A 14,328-nucleotide genomic window follows, 5' to 3' on the forward strand; every position below is an offset into this window, starting at 1 on the left:
GCTGGTCGTGGGAATTTGTGATTGCCAAACAAATTCTTTGCCAAGAATGGATATCCCTGCAATTTAATTCCCAGATGCCTGGCACAGGATCTTTGCAACGAGGTTATTTCATGAGATAATTTTGAAACAATGCTTCCTGTATTTAAAAACATTGCGAATTGACACCCAGTCTCCCCCAAATACTTGGATTTAGAAAGGCACAGAAACCGACTGCGTCACGCAGACAACAACTCGCCAGAACACAACACCCACCATGTGCAGGACAAATGTAGTTGACGAGATTCCATGCAGGGATTGCACGAAACACTATGTCGGAGAAAGAGGAAGATAACTGGTGAGCTGCATTGATAAAGTTCATCTCGCCCGTAAGCGCCATGGACAGCTGTTCCTCACATCTATATGCAGAACACTGAATATGTCTGATTCCAGGAGTTGGAACTGGGATTCTATGACCGTCTGCAACACTGGCTACTTCCTTGTGTGGGGTAACTCCTGATGGAACACATGTAAAACTCTATTGCTCATTGAGAAATAAATCCAAAATAGTAGCACAGAGCAGTATTCCTGTTGTGTTTCTGGTGCTGCTCTTGACATGTCCTATCGCACTGTATTTATGCTGTGTTCCTGACGGTTCAGTGAGTGCTTCCATGACCGTATTTTGGGCAGTAATCTGCGTTTTAGCTGCAATAACGTGCGTTTCAAGCTCAGGTCGACCAATGTCTTTTTCATCTTTCTCTTACTATGTGCACTGCAACAAAGTAAAGGATCAATTAATATTGGATGATGACATACAGACGCGTGCGAAATGTCGAGGTTTTAGTGATATTTATGGAATGTTTAGAGATTGCCTTGATTCAGGAAAAAAAAGATGTAAAATGTGTTTTATGTTGAGATGAAGAACAGTGAGGAAAGAAGCCAACAGCAGATGTAGTTGACAAGAATTCTCGCATTAGGCAGAGTGTGAAATAAGACGTACAAGAAAAAGTACTGTGTGATAGTAATAAAAGATGGCAATAATCATGTTAGATCTTAATTTCACATCTCCCACGCACGGTTCAGTTGTAAAGAAAGTTTGAAGAACAATAATCAATAAATCATATACTTCCCAGAGAACAACCCAAGCCATATCTTTGTCATCTATTACTTAACAGGCGACTTATTCTCTGTCTTTTCATGGAAACCATCTCTTTCATTGCTAGCGTCTGAAAAGTCACTAACGTTTGTTTGTTTCATGTCCAAGAATACCAGATCAACACCTCCATGGATCAACTCTGCTGGTCATGTTAGCCAAGATATCTGGCAAATTGCCAAGTGTGATTTTCCTTTCAATAAATACTTTTGTCTCAGTTTGACTGCGATCATCTCTTCCTAACTTGGTGCTTGTCTTCGTTTACAAATGTGTCTCACATCTTCCAAATGACAGCAAAGATATGAAGCAGATGGAATCAATTTAGCCTATCAAATCGGCGACAGCTTTCAATACGATCACGGCTGATTTTGTTAATCCTCAATTCCCCTTTTTAGCCTTATCTCCGTGGCCCTTTGATTGCGAATTGACGAAATGACTGTCTGTCTCAGCCTTGAGCAAATCTAACCTTGACAGTCCTCTGCTGTAAATAATGCCTCAGACTTGCTCCCCTCTTGAGGATAGAATATCAGCCGCAACCGAGTCTTAAATATTTGATCCCTTCCGCTGTGATGCAGCCGTCTGGTTCCACATTATCCAGGGCGTAAATCAGAGCACAATGAACCCCGAAAGGTATATCTGCACTCTCCAGTGCCAGCTGTGATTATTTGAAACATTTTCATATTTTGACCTCTGATTAGCAAATAAACCAGATTTTGCACATTAGATTTGTCAATGGTGAATCTTCTTCAAGAGCACTTCCATGGCCGTAATTCAGCTAATGGCGAAAGTGCTAGACGAACAGATGGACATTTTGCTTTCGCGCTCCACATTTCTGTTTATGAACCTCCCTGCACATGAAAATGAATACTTCATATCCACTTTATCTCTCATCAATATGTATGTCATTCAACTTGATCTCCCAGCATCCTCACCCGTTCTGAACAAAGAGAGAGTGACAACGAATACTGGCGTCATGCTGCGGATAGTACAAGACAAATGCTGGTATTTCGGGTTGGAACTGTCCATTCCATAAGATATAGTAAGCCGCCCATCTGAATTGGTAGTCATGGTCGAATAGATTAGGCCGTGGATTAAATATCCATTGGGTTTTCTGACGCAGATTCGAATCCTGTTGACTACGTTTTGACTGAATTCCTGCAACGTACATTCTCGATCAAAATTCAGAAAACTAATGAGAGCCAAGCAGACCAGTTATTTGACCAGACATAGGAAACCCGAGTTCGAAATCAAAAATGTACCACACTTAAAGCGTTTTCTCTGTTTTCTTCTCACAGTTGCTGCTTGACCCAACCAGTTTCTGCAGTCTCATTTGAGAATACTGTGCAGAAGTGCTGCTATGCAGTAGTTTCCTTTAATCCCAGTCTTCTGTTCACTGACTCTGGTCAGTGGCAATACTTCCTCCAGCTCGTCAAAGTTTCCATTCTCACCGTTCCCTCTCCATTCATTATAAACAGCCGCAGGAAATGTTCTGTTAACCATCTTTGCTCCAAAGCGAAACTCACCAGCCACGGGAAGTTCTATACAAAACGGAACTTCTCATCCCTGGACATCGTGCAAGATTGTGAAGAGATTTTGTGAACATCTTGTCAGTTGGCAGGTGGAATAATATTTAAAAGGAGAACCATATAACTCAGTCTCCAGCTGTTTGAATCTTCAGGAAATCTTTGCGAAATGGAATCAGAGGAGAATGAAGAAGGGATAGCTGTCGGTCTGAGCAGAAATAGACAAGACATCTTCCCCTTCTGTATGAGGACGGGACAAAACTCCAATGTTCTCGCGACATGAACTGAGCAGAGAAATTGAAAGACCTAGCGTTCCTGTAGATGAGGACTACAAACCTCATCTGGACTTTGGGACAATGGAAAAGCTCTGGACCACACAACACACTGAGACGCTCGAAGGAAGACGGTCACATTTGGAGGAGAATGGGTTCCCAATGACATGGGTGTGTCTGCTGTGTGTGGGATCAGACTGTTCCAACGTATCCATATTGAATGTCAAAGGCTTGGTTTTGGAAAAATAAAGCTGATAGAGGACAGTTGTTGTTCTGGGAAGGGAAGACTGACTTGGAAGTCAATCACAGCCTGTTTGAGAGGATCGTGGGAAGTATTAGGTTGGAAGTTTCAGCGCATTCTTCTGTTAAGTGAAAAGTTACTGGTTCAAGGGGCGACAGCGATAGTGGTTCTTACTGCATCCGTTTTCTTTGCTGCACAGTTTCGTGTTTTTAATGGGGTCAGGAATATGTTCTCCAAACGGAAAGTTTTCCTGCGACAAACGACAAAGAAATTTGTGCATTGCTTTAATGGTTAATGTGAAGAACTGTAGATTCTGGGAAACTGAAACAATAACAGAAACTGCTGTCGAAACTAGCCTTTTTGGCAGTTTCTGTGGGAGATTACCGACTTCTGATAAAGTTTTGAAATATTGTCTCTGATTGCCTCTGTATAGATGCTGAAAGACCTGCTGTGTTTCTCTCGCAATTTCTGTTCTTGGATTTCACTGAGTGTCCATTCCATATATCAGGTTGATGCAGTCAGATCCACCATGTACCGAAATTGTACGCTTTTGAAGTGATTGGATTCAAACAAGCCCGATAATGATTCACTCTTTCTCAGCTTCACAGGGAGAGAGACGTGGAAAGTGGAGAGGTCAGTGTGGTACTGTAGTCACGGATGAGTGGCTAAGGCGATGGACTTGAAATTCATTTGAGTGTGCCTGAACAGCCTGGAATCCTACCGATTGCGATTGAGAACTGTCAACAAATTAAAAGGGAGATTTGGCTATGTCTTCCTCTTTCATATTCAAATCACAGGAGAAGGGAAAATATATTTCAGGCAGATTGGGATTGGTGGGAGTCTTCCAACCACTGCCGGTCAAGGTGCAACATTTGGAAAATGAGACGAGAACAGCCAGGGGCCAGTCTTCGACTGGTGCAGACTTCATGGGACGAACGTCATGTTCTGTGCTGCAGACCTCTTTGACCAGCTGCAGTGAGCTTGTCAGAGAAACTGGCGGATGCGGAGCAAATGTAACAGGACTAATCCTGAGACCACTGTGTGTCTCCCTCTGTGTGTGAATAAGAGGATGAGTTCCGCAGAGGAGTTACAACATAGTGCCTCCTTGTCAATCTTCAGTTGCATTGTTGTGTCATTTAAGATCACAGGGAGTAATCCATTGAGATTCGTCCTGGTAACATCAAAAATGCAAGGTTTTGGGCCACTTGCTGGAAACTGGGACTAGAATAGTAGAATGTCCAATGACGTGCACTGCAAAAATGCGAAAAGGTCTTTTTCACACTGTAAAAATTGGAAGAAAGGGAGAAACTCGTCTGCAGCTATAATGATCACGGATGAAAAGGCCAACGTGGTTTCATTACGAAGACACACAGTGCCATATTTTGCTTTCCCTGGTAGTCTATTGCTGAAAATTGAGTTTTGTCAGTGTTGCACCAAACGGAAATTTCCTCTTAGCGTTAATTGTGAGGACAGTCTTTTGAAGCAGGGAATGAAATATGGAGCCGGCAATTGATTGGGTTTTGTCCCAATCACGATTCAGACGATCTTTAACCAAGGAACTGCGAATGCTGGAATTCCGAATCAGAAACAGGAATTGACAGGCAATCTCAGCAGACTTGGCAGATTCTGTGGGGATAAACCAATTTAATGTTGCAGATAGACAGAACCAGGCTAGTTATGCATTTTATTGTTTTAATGCCAGGTTACTTGTCAGTTTTACTTCGCAAATCAGCATATTTTTCAGAGTATTTCATAAGCCGACAAAAGCCAACTTTCTGAATGTCAACTGCCTTTGTCGGTTGTAATACTAATTCTGTTGCCCTTAGATGGTGAAAGGTTGACCTTCAATCTTTCCTGTTTCCTTCTCCTTTCTGCCAGTGAGCACCAATGTTGAATGGAGAATATCTGTTTACAGCCTCTACCTCAATATGCACGTCTACTTATCTCCCATTTTCCCTGTGTATCCACCTTGCTCTGATCTAAATTCTCTCACTCTGTGGTTATCGATATCCCTCAGTTTCCATTTCTGCTCTTTGAAATGTCTGACATTCAGAGATAATTTGAGAGTAGACTTGCAAATGGAATTTCTGCACCCTTGGCTACAGTCTGTCGAACTGTACTCACATTTTTCGGGTATAGTCTCTGTCACTTATGCCTGAGGTACTGTGACACGTCCTCACTCAAAATATTATGAACTTTTACACTTCTTAATAGAATTCATAATCCACCAAACAAAAACAATTTCACCCCAATTATAGGTTTTCAATGAAGCCTTTGCTGTCTGTGCAAAATCAAGCAGAAAATGAAGAGAATAAACTTGCGGTGACAGCAGAAAATGACGAGTATAAACTTACGGTGTATGTGCTCTCACCACAACATTGCGTGGCTATCTGCAGTGTCTCCTTCTTACCTCGTATTTCCCAACAATGTGGGAACGAAGGAGGGAGAATCAAAGTAGAGGAGACGGAGCCGACCTTGTGGAATATAGAAAAAAATCTTTCCGCTGAATTAGTAGGATCGAGCATTGACTGATGGGGCCACAGCAGGCGGCAGGACGTAGTAACACGAAATAAAAATGGGCTGAGCTCAAACACAAGACGCCTGCTCTTTCGGTATGGTGGATCAACAATACGGTATTTGCAATTAGTTTAAGCAACAAACTTCAACATACAGGACATGCAACGCCAGGATTTGAAGCCATACTCGTCTCGTTATTACTGGGCACTTTAACTAATTCATCCACGGCGACAGTGCAGACATTGCTGTTCAAATCCATATGTGCCTTTAATTAATTTTTCAATCACAGTAACGTGGACATTTGTTTCTTTATTAAAATTGCTCCATGAGAATTTAAACTAACTTCTGCTGATACAGAAAAGAAAATTTCACAGCTGGACATTCGACACTGAAAGTGCACAGAAAGAAGCAATCTCTTCTTGCGTTGGTTTCGTTGATGCCTTCCTCTGATTCAACAGACAGGATAAAGATGCGCTCATCCTCTCGGGTCCGATTAACCACGTTAATACACACAGAGGGTATATCACACAAAGAGAACAGGATGATTGTGGTCAATTGATCAGCAGTGTTGTGTAAGTCAGTGTGAACAGGGGGTAGTATAGGCTGACCCATTAATTCTGACACTGAGCCTTGCACCATCAGTTCCTCTCTCACTTACTGCCTCAGGCCTCCCAGTCATCATTGATTTTCACTTTATTTCAATCGCCCTGCTCCACTTCCAACTTCTCCCGGTCGCTTGGGGTGTCCACGTGGAACATGTAGGTGTTTGAAATTATTCGTTGCGAATGGACTTCACTCAATGGGATAGGATTCATTGCCCATCCCGAATTACTCCAATCATTAAGATGATGAGCTGCTTTACAGAACCCTGAAAGAACTCAACACAGAGGTAAAGCCATGGTGTTGTCAGGGAGGGATTTCTAGGATCGAAATCCAACAACGCAGTAGGAAAACCGAGATACTTCCAACTCAGAGAGGCGAGATGCTTGATGTGTGATTTGTAGTTTCAGTTTTATCGTCTATCTTCTGCGATTGTATTTCGAGATAGATGCAAACAATTACTGGGTTGAGTCTGGCTGGGTCTAGGTCAGTGTTCTATGTGTAAGCAGGAGTTAGCTATCATTCAGGTGACTCAGAAGAAGAGAAATAAATCTTCATTTCCGAACTGGGAATTTTATCCCGGTCTGGGAAATGCAAACTCACACTCTGAAGCTGGGACTCGACTAATGCTGACAGTACAAAGTGTGACTGGACATGTCCAAACTCTTATAAATGCTCTTCATGTCATCATCATCTTCAGCAGCAACATTTCTGTCTCTAAGTTTTCAAGCAATTTATATTCTCACCCTGGTTTCAATGTGAAGAAAGCAGAGCTGTGCTAATCTGATGTTGCTCACCAGATGTACTGCAGGCAGGTAAAGAACAAGCTGATACGAACAGCAGCTCGTTTTGAGGCGTTGATCTGCGGTGATGGGCGGCAGCAATACAGCTTTCGTTCAGATCGTCTGATTCTACATTCCAGGCTCGAAATGACCAGAGGTTTCTCGCTGAATTTGTTCACAGTATTGACTGGAAAAGGCCCTGAATCCAACTATGAAAGCACATTTCACTGGAGAGCATCATAAAATAGCGGAGGGACTGTGAATAAAACGCTGGAAACATCCAGCAGAAGAGCAGACGACACTGAAGCAGGCACCTGAGGACAAAAGTGTTTGCCATTGAAAGGCCCTGCTACACAAAGTAGATTATCTTTGCTGGTTGATCACCTTACGAATGCTTTTTTCCCCGATGCCCAAGTTTACATTAATTATCAAACGCTGTCGAACGTATGTGTGTGCATTTGGCCAGTGACGCAACAGATAAGACAGAGGGGAATGGATCTGGGTGGGTTGATCTTCAGATGGCTGGTGTAGGTGTTTTGCGCTGAAGGTCCTATTTCCACACTGTAAGGAATCACAACTAATTTGACTATGGATCACATGATTGTATCTTTATATCCTACTTGTCTCGAATGTACCGTGCCACTTTGAGCCAATTGCAAGTTGTCAGTTGTTGTTTTCTCGGGTTCTCCGGAGCTGCAGGGATTGCCTTATTGTGTTTTCGATATTGATTGTTGTATTTGGTTGTATTGCAGCTCAGTGTCAGCTGGGTGTATGGCAGATCCTGTTTTGTCCGGTTCTGGTAATGTGAAGGGTTTGGATTTGTGTATTTTCGAATTCGAAACTTACATTTGGGTCGATTGTCTATTTTAAATTCCAGCTTACCTCAAGGTCTTGCACGGTCTGTCAAAGCGACTGGTGTTCCACCTGAAGCTGACTTTTGTCAGAAACTTGTGTGTGGCGCGGAGAGTGGAAAGAAAATACAAATAGCTGGTATAGTGCTGAGACATCTGTTCCATTCGGGATATGTTTCTGTGTATCTCTCTGTGGGTGAAAATGAGGATGAGTTCCTCAAGGGGGTTAAAACACAGAGTGACCATGTCAAACCTCAGTCCTATTGTTGGGTCGTTTAAGATCACAGTGAGAATTGCATTGAAATTTGCTCTGGAAATATCAGTACACATATAGGTTTGGGCCGAAACTCGAAGCTGGGACGAGATTACGTGCATGTCTGATGAGCCAAAATGCACGAAGGGGCGAATGTTCTCTTCCAAATCTGTAAAAACTCGAAGACAAGGAGAATCGAATCTGCAGGGAAGCTGATCATAAATGAGAAGGCAAAAGCAGTTTCATTGCAAATAAATGCAAGAGTAGTTGTTTCCTTCCCTTGTCATATAGCGGTGTGCATTTGGTGTGTATGGTGCATTTGGCCCAATCACTTCAGACCAGGCATGATGGAGTTTGGATGGAGACTCAGCACATGGCCCGTCTTTGGAGAGCCGAAGGAACCCTGTGATAATTTTGGTTTAAAGTTAATATTTGATGACTGTAGTAGATATTAAACTTGTCAGTTCCAACACTGCCGGGGGTAGAACTAAATTAGACACCTTGTTCTTAACTCAATCATTAGAGTGCATTGAATTGCCAAAAAAACAAATGCTCCCCTTCTCCCTGGAACATATTTTTCCTGCTCTTAGCATTGAAGGAAACCTTGATTAGAGCCACAACAGAAACTGGAAACAAGTCATCAGAATCTGGGTAAGATTTCAAAAACGACTGGGGTGGCATGGTGGCTCAGTGCTTAGCTCTGCGGCCTTTCAGGGATCCAGGTTCGATTCCGGCCTCGGGCAAATATCTGTATGGTGCTTGCACATTCTCCCCGTCTCTGCGTGGATTCCCTCTGGGTGCTACGGTTTCCTCTCACAGTCCAAAATTGTGCAGATTAGATGAATTGGCCTTTCTAAATTGGCTATTGTGCTCAGGAAGATGCAAGTTCGGTGCATCCGTCAGGGTAAATGGAGAGTAAAAGAGTCGGGTAATGGGTCTGTGTTGGTTAGTCTGCGGAGTGTTACTGTGGGTTGTTGGGTCGAAGAACCTCTTCCGCACAGTTGTGATTCTACCTTGAATCCACGTGCCTTACACAAGTGAAGTATAAAAGAGCATGGAGGGATCCTTTAGTGACAAGTGCTTGGCTTGCAGTGATATTTACACTGTAACTCTACACAGCTGGACATGGCAAAATGCTTGACATGTAGTGATCAGGAGAGCAATTTGTCAAGATTTGAATCCCATGACCAGAGACTGTGAGGATGAGCATTTCCAGAAGAGATGATTGTTAGATCATGTTTTAAAAAGAAAATGGATGCATGTTCTTTAATCCTTTGCTTAACACAATAAAACTAACTTATATAAATTGACCAACCTGCCCAGCATCTCCTGCCGTTTGTGGAAGAGAGTTCCAAACCTCTCCCAAATATTGTGTGTAGAAGGGCTTCCAAGCATCTGTCCTGGATACTCTGAACCTCGCTTTCAGACTCTGCTCCCTCATTGGAGAATCCACAACCAATGGAAATAGTTTATCTCTTCCTTTTAATACCTTGCATCACTTCTCTCAGTTCACCACTTAACATTCAAAGCTCTCGCAAAAATAGGTTTCATTTGCTTATCAAAAACATGAATTGTTCAGCAGGTCTTACAACATCTGTGGGGGAGCAAGCATAGTTAAGGTTTCACGTCCGTTGATCATTCTTTGCAACTAACCTGCCTGATCTCTTCTCGTACCTCCAAACGGTATGATACCGGAACAGATGAAGGAGTACTGAGATCAGGAAGTGCGGTGATGTCGGAGTGATATTTACACTGTAACTCCAGTTACACCAGTGCTGAGTATCTGTCAGTGGAGAATTGTAAGGAGAATACTGCTCAGTGAACTGCTGTCGCTCTTCTTGTGTCTGTGTAAGGTAACGAATCAACGAATTGAAGAGTTTCTTGTACAAAAGCTAAAACCAGAGAGCAGATCAGCAGCAAATTAAAACAAGTGAAATTGATACAATGCCATATTAGGAATGCCAATTACGATGAGGATGGTGAAGATAACCTTCTCCACATATGGAATTCTTTGATGCAGTTTCCGTGCGAGGTTATCTCTTCCTTCAGGCAACTGGCAAGCTTCTTGTTTGAAACTCTGAGCTGATGCATCACCAGAGATATTTCCTTGTACTGTGTGGAAGCAGCTTGTGGACATTGAGACTGCAGCATTGCTCAAAAATTGTTTTTGTTTTTTTTTCAAATTTCCTAGAAATGAAGAAGCTAACTGTCATAACAAGCTTAATCATAGTTTAGGAGAAACATTGCTCGTCAATACATGATAATCAGCTCACTTGATGATATTCCAGAATTGTTATCAGAGATCTGATTCAAATCCTGCAATGTTTGATTCCATGATTTCTAATTTGAAATTCTGTGTCTAATGCCTATTAACGCAATGTCAGTTATCAGAGAAAATCCCACCCGATTCACTAATACCCCTTAGGGAAAGAAAGCTGCTGTCCTTATTTGATCCAAGCTATATGTGACTCCAGACGCACTGAAACTGGTTTGGTTGTTGCAGGTCAGTTGTCTCAGTTCCAGGACCTCACTGCAGGAATTTCTCCAGGTTCTGTTTGCTAATAAATGCCCAGTGTTCAGCAGTATTCTTATCTCCTCAACTCCTGAAGCATTCTATTTTACAATGCAGACAAATTCTGGCAATGTGAAGGCCTGGGCAGACAAGTGAAATTAATTAAACATATCCTGATTAAGATAATCTAATCAGCACCTCTGGAGTTTCAATGGCGTTGCCATTATGGAGTCTTCAATGATCAACAGCCTGGGAGTTACTATTAATCCCAAATTGCACTGGCCTCACTTCGTAAAGAAGGCGGCTACAATAACAGTCCAGATGGCAAGTATGCTGTCATCAGTGATGGACTTCCTGACTCCAAAAACGTCTCTATTACCTCGAAGGCACCCGACAACAATGTGATGAAATACTCTCCGCTTGAGTGGACAAATGTATCGCCAACATACCTCAAGATTTTGGACCGCACCATTATGAAACATTCATACAAAAGGATAATGCTGCGGACATTTAATATCTGAAATGAAAGCAGAAAGTGCGGGAGACGTTTAGCAACACTAACAGCATACTTAGAGAGAAATGCTGTTTACATTTTGAAGCGAAAGTGACTCTTCTACTGGACAGTACTGAAGTGAAGGCATGTGGTGCAAGAAATATTACTTCTCTTTCACTGTTCACAGTTGCTTCCATGCCAGCTGAGTTTTTACAGAACTTTCCATTACATGGCAATTGAGTCAGTTCGATTGGCACTTTATGGATAATTTCAATCCATTCACCATTGTTGTTCAGTAGCAGCTTTTTGTGTCGTCAACAATTTCTTTTCTCCTGCATCCTCCAACTCCAGAACAAAACCGCCTCAGGCGACTGACTGTGTGGAGTTTGCACGTTCTCCCCGTGTTGGCGTGGGTTTCTTCCGGGTGCTCGGGTTTCCTCCCACAGTCCAAAGATGTGTAGGTCAGGTAAATTGGCCATGCTAAATTACCCGTAGTGTTAGGTAAGGGGCAAATGTAGGGGTATGGGTGGGTTGCGCTTCGGCGGTGCGGTGTGGACTTGTTGGGCCGAAGGGCCTGTTTCCACACTGGAAATAATCTAATCTAAATCTAAACTACTATCATCATAAAGACAAAGGAAATAAATGAATGGGAACACCACTGTCTGCATATTCCCTTCCAAGTTACTAACCATCCTCAAATGGATACGCATTCTTTCAGTCAGGTCTTCACCGTCCCAATGGATCAGAAGTTTTCATTCCCCCACCCACCCCCAATTTCAAAGCATCCACATAGTACAATGAACTGTTCAACTAAACTTTATCAATTGCCAGGAGGCCAACACTAACGGGGAGGTGAGAGAAACTTCACAAAAGTTTAACACTTGAGTCGCAGAGTTAAGAGGAGCAGTTTGGAAATATGAATCCCTGTGTTCTTGCAGCTGATCCATGTAATCAGACATTTGCCATAAGCCAATTCAGCAATTTGCCATGAATTCAAATGTTGAATTTGGTGATGAATTTTCACAGTAGGTTTTTCCCAGCAATAAATCTGTTTCAATGAAATTTGCATTGTCGTCCAGTTCCAATTGAAATGAACACTTGCCAGTCAACTTTGTCATAGATAATCAGTGTGAATCCAACATTCTTCATTTTACAGGTAAGATGCTGAGTTATACCATGCCATTCTCAGTCATAGCACATAACTTAGGAAATAGAATCATAGACTCCCTACAGTCTGGAACAGGTCATTCGGTCCAACACGTACACATGCATCCTCTAAAGAGTATTCCACCCAAATCTATTCCCCTACACCGCTCCTGAATGACACATTGTGGCGCACGAGAAGCAATTTACCATGTGCAATTCATCTAACCTGCATATCTTTGGACCGTGGGACGAAACTCGAGCAAACCGAAGAAATCCATGTAGACACAAGGAGAATATGCGAACTCCAAACAGTCGCCTGAGGCTGTAATCGAGTCCAGGTCATTTGTGCTGTGTGTCAGCTGTGCTAACCACTGCACCACTGCACCTAACCTCAAACCTTAGTGGAGCCTTTCTTCCGAATAAGCCTGAAAAAATAATAAGATAAATACGTCACCATAGCTATTTTAGGGCAAAAAGAAATGTTTTATTCACAGTGACAGAAGTAGACTAGACATCCTACAGTACATGCCTAAAGGTGATCAGTTGAAGGAAAGATCTTTTGTCACCATTTATGAGCGGGTGACTAAGCTGCGCTATAAAAAGGCTTCAGCAGGAATTCCTCAATCAAATATGTTCTTCATACCATTCCTCCTGCTATAGCTGAGGTATTTATCTTCACTTAGCCTATGTTATGTATTCTCAGTTACACCATTCTCATGTTCGAAGCCATCCATCTAGATTTTATTCAATGACTTTGCGTGTTTAAAGTTTGGATCGTCTGTCAGAATACTCGTGAAACATCTTCAAGAGCTTTCCCCTCCCACAATCAGCCCTTGCCTACGACCTTGCCCTTATTGTCAGTCCTACTCCATAGAAACCATCTGGAGAAAAGACACTTGTATGATGTCACCAACAGGCCTCTGCTGCCCCTCACCTTCTCCCAAGGAGCAGCACGGCTTAGTGTTTGTGATCGATGCCTTTCACATCCACTTGGGATGATGGGAAGACCGATTGTCAACTACCTATCCACAGTCAAAATGGACCTGTATCTGATATGTTTCCATTCCAATCAGTTTGCAAGTCTACGCATTTACGGTAGATAAATGAGACTAATTCGACTGTGCATAACATAGATCAAGAAACACAAGATTTGATCTTAATGGTAAAAAGCTGCGACTTCTACAGCGTGAGCACTGAATGCGCAGCTTTAAATTGCGAAAGTGCAGGTTTCAAAGTGAAGTTACTGTGGGGGAATGTTAATATGGTTTGCAGACATCCAAAACGACATATGGAAACATCATTTGTCTTTCAGACTGTCTGGTAAATCGCAAGAATATAATAATATTCATAAAATACCTATTTTGGGGAAGTAGGCAGTTCGGTCTATCAAGTACACACCAACCAGTTGAAGATTATCCCAACAAGACCCACTTCCTACTCTGTCCCCTACAGCCCATCATAGCCAAATAACCTAAACTCCACGTACCTCGACAGAGTGGGTATTTTTCCATTGAACAATCCACCAAAACTACACATAATTTAACTGTGCGAGGGAAGTCACGGACACCTGGGAGGAATGCAAGCACCACAGAGACATTCGCCACACGTTGGAATTGAACTGGGACCCTGGTCCTGGGAAGCAGGATTGCTGAGCAATTTTATTCTTCCATCAACGACATTTAAACAACCCAGGCAAAGCTTTGAAACATATATCATCTCTTGAGGGATGTTTTTCTTTGAAATTGAACTACAATCAAAATCACATACACTGCAAAAGAGCCACTTGAACCTTAAGCTTTCATCACGAACAATCACAAGTTCATAATTACATGCAGTAAATGGAGTAAATGAGCTTGAACACAGTAAGGAGGGAAACTTGCGTGTGGTGGTGTTCCCGTGTCCTTGCTGTGGAGGTTGCAGTTTTGGACTACTAAACTCAGTAATCACACAAGGTTATAATTGAACATGTTTATTTGAAATAAGAAGATTTTGGAGCATAGACACTTCGT

This window comes from Chiloscyllium punctatum, chromosome 28, assembly GCF_047496795.1.
Source record: "Chiloscyllium punctatum isolate Juve2018m chromosome 28, sChiPun1.3, whole genome shotgun sequence".
Taxonomy (NCBI): Eukaryota; Metazoa; Chordata; class Chondrichthyes; order Orectolobiformes; family Hemiscylliidae; genus Chiloscyllium; species Chiloscyllium punctatum.